We start from the raw sequence: 7,082 nt of genomic DNA, 5'->3' as shown, positions 1-7,082 counted from the left end.
CGTGCAGGAACAGTTGAACAGGGCTGCAAACAATCTATGGGTTGTGGATAGCGGCTGTTCCAGGCACATGACGGGTAACAAGAATTTGTTACACGAATGGAAACCTGTTCAAGGAGGAAGAGTGAGTTTCGCTGGAGAGAGCGGTGGAAGGATCACAGGAATTGGGACTGTGACGAATGGAAAGATGACTTTAGAGAAAGTGAACTTTGTTGAGAATTGAAGCACAATCTGCTGAGTGTTTCGCAGATCTGTGACAAGGATTACACCATGCATTTTACCAAGAATGAGGCGATTGTGTTGCATCGTGGTTTTAAGATACCCGAGGATTGGATTGTTATGAGGGCTCCAAGAGAGAAGAATACGTATATCATGGACATGAGGTCGACTGAAATGGCCACAGAAGAATCGTGTCTTTTGTCGAAAGCGACTGAATCGGAGTCCGAATTATGGCATAGAAGAATGGGGCATATTCATCTTCGGAAGATGAACTACATTGTCAAGAATGGGTTGGTGTTGGGTGTTCCCTTGAAGAATTTCAACTTCGAAGACCAATGATTATCATGCAAGAAGGGAAAGCAACACAAGAAATCCCATCACACCAAGAAGATTAATTCTATAGTCAGCTCCCTAGAACTACTTCACATGGATCTCTTCGGTCCAGTGAATGTAAAAAGTCTAGGAGGAACATCTTACTGCTTGGTGATCACTGATGATTTCTCTAGATATTCCTGGGTATATTTCCTGAAGTCAAAGGATGAAACTGTTCAGATGGTAAAGAATTTGATTACCAAGGTTGAGAATATCATGGGAAAAAGGGTTAAGTACATCAGAAGTGACAATGGGACTGAGTTCAAGAACTATGAGATGGAGATCTTCTGCTTACAGAAGGGGATTGAACACCAGTACAGCGCTCCGTATACACCGCAACAAAATGGAGTGGCTGAGAGGAAGAACAGAACTTTAATTGAAGGAGCCAGAACCATGCTGGCTGATTCGAAACTTCCCGTGGTGTTCTGGGCTGAAGCAGTTGCAACAGCCTGTTATATCCTTAATAGAGTGTTAACTGTTAAAAGATTGAATAAAACCTGTTATGAACTTATGCATGGGAGAAAGCCCAACTTGAGTGGTCTTGAACCATTCGGGTCACCGTGTTCGATATTAAAGACCAATTCTAAATTTGGAGAAGTAGCCGACGAAGGAATCTTAGTCGGATACGTTGTTGGGACTCCCAACAGACGGGTCTTTAATACATCGACCAGCAAGGTTGAGGTGGTGTGTAACACTGATATCACAAGTTACAAATCACCAAAACCAAGCACGGGACCCGCCGCGGTTTTCGACTATGATAGACTTTTTAAATCTTTTAACATGCCTTATTTAGATTTTGCAGAAGTTGAGGAAAGAATGGCTAGGAAGATGATATGCGATGAGGAAGACACTTTGGTGCAACTACCACAGTATGATGAATGTCATCCTTCCTCGTCAAATGCTGTCAATACCCCTGCTGCCTCTACTGAAGAGGAATTCATCAATCCGTTTCACTCTCAACATCAATCACACATTGATGAGCTATCTTCGAACTTGGAAGATAATCTGAATGTCAGTTCGGTTCCGACTACGAGAATTCACAAAAATCATCCTCTGGAAAATGTGATAGGTGATCTGTCCGATGGTGTACAAACAAGACAAAGCTTGAATGAGCACACCTGTGTTTACACAAGCATTAAAGAATCAGGCATAATCAACGAATGCTTGTACACCTGCTTTATCAGCCAGATTGAACTAAAGAACTATCAAATGGCTCTCAAGGACAGCTCGTGGGTCGAAGCCATGCAAGAAGAATTAGCCCAGTTTAAGAAGATGGAGGTATGGAACTTGGTTGCAAAACCAAGGAATGTGCATGCGATTGGCACAAAATGGGTCTTCAAATGTAAGAGAGATGAGAAAGGGATTGTTATCAGGAACAAGGCTAGGCTGGTTGTTAAAGGCTTTAATCAGCAAGAGGGGATTGATTACAATGAGGTGTTTGCTCCTGTGGCAAGATTGGAGGCCATTCGTTTGTTTTTGGCATTTGCTGCTCATAAGGAGATGAAGGTTTTTCAGTTAGATGTGAAGAGTGCGTTCCTAAATGGTAAAGTCGATGAGGTTGTGTACGTTGAGCAACCTCCGGGTTTTCCTGACCCTGACTTTCCCGATCACGTGTACAAGCTAAGTAAAGCACTGTATGGACTACATCAGGCACCTCGTGCATGGTACTCAACGTTATGCGACTACTTGCTTGAGAATGAGTTTGAAAGAGGTAAGATTGATAGCACATTGTTCTTCAAGAGAAATGGGAGCGACTTTCTACTGGTGCAAGTCTACGTGGACGACATTATCTTTGCTGCATCAAAGGTCGCCATGTGTCAGGAGTTTGAGGCCGTCATGAAGAAGAGATTTGAAATGAGTGCTATGGGTGAACTAACTTTCTTTTTAGGACTGCAGGTTGATCGGAAGAAAGATGGTATGTTCATTCATCAGACGAAGTATGTCCATGATGTTCTCAAACGTTTCAAGATGGAGGACAGCACTCCATACGATACTCCAGTCTGCGTCAACCACAAATTGGGGTGCTGAGTCAGACAACGATGCAGACGTGGACCCAACCCAATATCGGGCTATAATAGGTTCTTTAATGTACTTAACTGCTTTAGGCCTGATATAATGTTTGCTATTTGTCTTTGTGCTCGCTTTCAGGCAAACCCAAAGGAATCTCACTTGAAGGGTGCGAAGAGGATTCTACGGTATCTCAAAGGCAAGCCTAAGCTGGGGTTGTGGTACACGAGAGGAGGAGACTTGGAGTTGGTCGCCTACACAGATTCTGATTATGGAGGGTGCAAACAGAGTCGGAAGTCTACAACTGGTGGATGTCAGTTTCTTGGTGGCAGACTAGTGTCCTGGCAATGCAAGAAGCAGACCTCAGTCGCAATTTCAACCTGTGAAGCAGAATACATGGCAGCATCCAACTGCTGCTCCAAGGTTCTTTGGATTCAACAACAGTTGCGCGATTATGGTCTGAATTTTACTCTTACTCCTATTTGCATTGATAACACTGCTGCTATCTCAGTAACTAACAATCCCGTTAAGCACAGTAAAACTAAACACATTGACATACGTCATCATTTTATACGGGATTGTGCTGAGAAGAAACTGATTGAGCTCGAAAAGGTTGATACGCTAGATAATTTCGCTGACTTGTTTACGAAAGCGTTTGACAAAACGAGATTTCAAAACCTTGTTGAGCTGAATGGGATGATCAATCCCGAGTAACCATGCTTTATGTTTTTGTTTAAAAAAAAAAAAAATCGCAACTATCACTTAGAAGTATGTCGGTTGCCTCAGTTTGAAGGACATGTCTTCGGATATGTTTGGTCCTCATTTCTACTTGTAGAATATGAGGATAGCCATTAACCAGATGACTGAAAGTGACCGGGGCGGTTTATGATGTGTTTTCATTCTTTTGCTGAAAATTAGTCGATCAAACTTAGTTAGAAGGACACATACTTGTATGTGGTCGGTCCAGCTGATCCATTGAATCTTCGGGACAGCCGTTTACCTGAAAACTTCAATTTGATCGGGGCGATTGAAGTTAAAAAATTTTTTTTCTTTCAGGGAGATGAAATTATTTTTCAAGTCTACTACTTCGTAAGAAGTACCTTTGCTATGTTTAACAGAAAATTGATCTAACCTTGGAAAGTGATAGATACTGATTCTGTGTTCTTAACTAGTGAAGTTATTAGGCCTAAAAGACTTTAGAACAGTCATTGTATGTCATGGTAGCTTTTTATGGTACGTAAAAGTAGAAGTGATACTAACTAAATCTACTCGATTTTATGTGGAAACTTCTTATGAGTTGTGCATGTCTCCATATATATCTTTCCGAATGATAGGCAGAAAAGCGATTACCCAGTCATACACGAGCCCATGAGTGTTCTGATTCCCGTGAAGATAGCGTGTCAAGAAACTGCAGTGATCCAGATTCGGGACTTGCAGTAGTTTATCTGAAGTTGTGTAAATACTTAAAAAAAAATTGAGACATTCTAGAGTTCATAATATTTATACTTCTCAATCAAGGTGTAAGAAAGAGAACGGGAAGCAAAATCTAAAGATCGAAGAGTACTTACTATTTAATCAGACACTACGGGTCGAGGTCAACTCGGGGTGACTTGGGGAAAGCCAAATACGCTTTGAGAATAGATAGGAGGTATCATAATCTCTGAGTTGTTGCCCATTTAAAATTTTGAGCTTAATTGAACCTAACCCGTATCACAGAAACGATGAAAACCATTCTAAATTATTTACCAGCTTACAACCTGTTTCTTTATGTCATAATACAGCTAAACACGGATCTGTGTGACAGTCACGTAGCTAGTGTGATTCATGTTCGGATCTTTTCTAAAACATGATAGTCCCTATCGAGACTGAAATTTGATCCCGTGTATTTTATTTTAAAATTTTTCTGCTTATGTAGTTGTTTGATTTATACCTGGTTACTTGGTCTTAATCGTATCATTTAATTCATTAAAGGTTGTTTTAAAACTTAATTGCAAATTGTAGGGGTTTGTTTTGAAAATTTTCATATATAGGCGAACTTATCCATAACTTCGCCTGCAATAGGCGAAGTTATCCATAACTTCGCCTGTCAAATTTTGACCCTATATAAAGAAGTTTTAAGGTCAGACATGTTCATTATTTCAAAACCAGCGAACTTATCTCCGAAACCTAAGCGAACTTATCGTATTATCGATCTCAATCATCTGTGTTCATTCTTTTTCGATTCTAATCCGATTAAAGGTGTGTAGGGTTCTATATATCGTATAATCTTTGTCATAGGGTGTTAATGATAAGTCGTATTGACCCGATTCTCGACCTCGTCTTTCGAAACATTAAACACCCGATTTCAAACTTGTTATTACGTGGTCGTAATCAATTTGGTCGTCTAGTACTTCATAAAAACATGTTTTACGGAGGCCTTAATCTCCAATTTCACCAACTACACGTCGATTGATTCGTCTATCTGTTGCCGATTCATATTCAGACGAACTTACAGTTTAGGCGAAGTTATCCATAACTTCGCCTGAGGTTTAACTTCGCCTGACAATTAATTAGGTTACAGTATATGAGGCGATGTTGTGGTTAGACGAAGTTATCATTAACTTCGCCTGAACCTTTTTACTTGACAGCTAACAGACGAAGTTCAAGTTGAGGCGAAGTTGTTCCCAACTTCGCCCCACCTCTAACTTCGCCTATACAGAATAAATCACAACTTCGCTCATGGTAACAGGCGAACTTGTGATTTGCGTTGACGTGTATCTAACTTAGTTTGTTTGATGCTGATATGGCTGCTGTAGGTGGTGCAGGCGGAGATGACGGTGGTGATAACCAGAGACAGTTCTTCCCGGGTCACAACATGTATATAACATTAGACCCGGAGGCGAGCGGAGTTGATGATTTCCGCGAAATCATCACATTTTTACTACGCTCGCGTATATTCCACGCGATCACTACAACACTGCCGATATCCTTGCCCAACATTGAGGATTTTTGGCAGACCGTGGAATATGACTGTAGAGTCGAGCCCCCGGTGATGCGTGCAACAGTCAACAATCAGATTGTTCAGTTCTCTTTTGAACAGATCCGGGCGGCTTTACGATTTGGAGATGAGACGAGGGATGACCCGACAGATTTTGTGGCTCCTTTCCGTGATGGAGCGTTTTTGAGGATGGGATACTCTGGTCCCTTGGGAGATACTCAGAGAATGAAAGGGTTTTTACTTGACCAGTGGCGCTTTCTCATGCATATCATGATTGTATGCATGTCAGGGAGAAAGGCGGGCACTGATGGCATGGGCGCGACCATGCAGTCGGCGATGACTGCTCTGACTTACAACAAGCGATACAGCTTTAGTCAGATGGTCTTCTATGAGATTGATCGTCAGAGAAGGGCGATGGTGCGTGAGAGATTCATCATGTATCCAAGATTCCTACAAATGATCTTGAATCATGTTGCTCCAACACTACCTCAGCGCCGTCCGATCAGATACGTTGAAAGTGTGAATAAACGGATCTTCGCCCAATGTAGATCTTCGAGTGCGAGGAGCAAGCCTGAGCTCCGTCCTCGCCATACTCCACTGTTTGGGTACTTAATCAACCCAGGGTATGTGCCTGCTCGAGGGGACGAGTTTCGGGACCCGGCACCACAACAGGCAGGAGCACCTCAAACTATACCTGCTGCTCCTGTTGTGTCACCGGAGGAGAACGTTGACCTTGACGCAGAGTTTGGCGGTCAAAAATTTTTTGACATGGAGAGGGTTGATCCAGAGGAGTATGTGCAAGTCTCGGTTGAGAGGGTGTCGACTGTGAATGTTACTAGGACAGCTGCTACGGTGGCTGGTTCTGATGAGGCAAGAAGGATTTTGGTAACACATGAACGGACTCATGGGAAAAGAAAGAGAACTGATGATGATAGCGAGTCAGATTACGAGGAAGAGGTACAACAGTTAATACGCAGATCAAGAAGGGAATGGATAGGTGCAGGTTCTGGAGCTGGTGAGAGCTCGAGGGTGGTACGTTTCACCCCACCCGCACTATCCGGTATGACAATGGTTCCCTCATCATTACAGGTTACATGGCCAAGCGCCACGGACGTTCCCGTGGTGGCTACCTCATCTGCCTTTGGCCTCCCACCAACTTCATTCCAACTACTGACTCCTGAGATCGTTTCGTTGCCGCCTCCAACTCTTACTCCAACGGAGGTTGTGGCACGCTTTATTGAGTCAACTGTTGTGGCCACTGCAGGGTTATCGGTGACGATACCACCTGCGGTTACGTCTTTGCCTACTTCTGAGGTCCCGGTTACATCGGAAATCCCTCCTCAGTACACTCAAGATATATCACTTCTGAGGTTTGATTTCGATGCAACCGTATCAGACTCAGAACGAATAGCAGCACTTGAACGGGTCGTGGCAGAACAATCAAGGATAAATCTTATCCAGACCCAGGCTATTCAACGCCTAGTTGCAGAGAATCAGATGCAGTCGTCCC

Source organism: Bidens hawaiensis, unplaced genomic scaffold, assembly GCF_021521415.1.
Source record: "Bidens hawaiensis isolate Kalapana, Puna unplaced genomic scaffold, B.hawaiensis_p1.1 tig00033206_1, whole genome shotgun sequence".
Classification (NCBI taxonomy): domain Eukaryota; kingdom Viridiplantae; phylum Streptophyta; class Magnoliopsida; order Asterales; family Asteraceae; genus Bidens; species Bidens hawaiensis.
The sequence above is the reverse complement of the archived record's forward strand: the minus strand, read 5'-3'. Positions refer to the sequence as shown.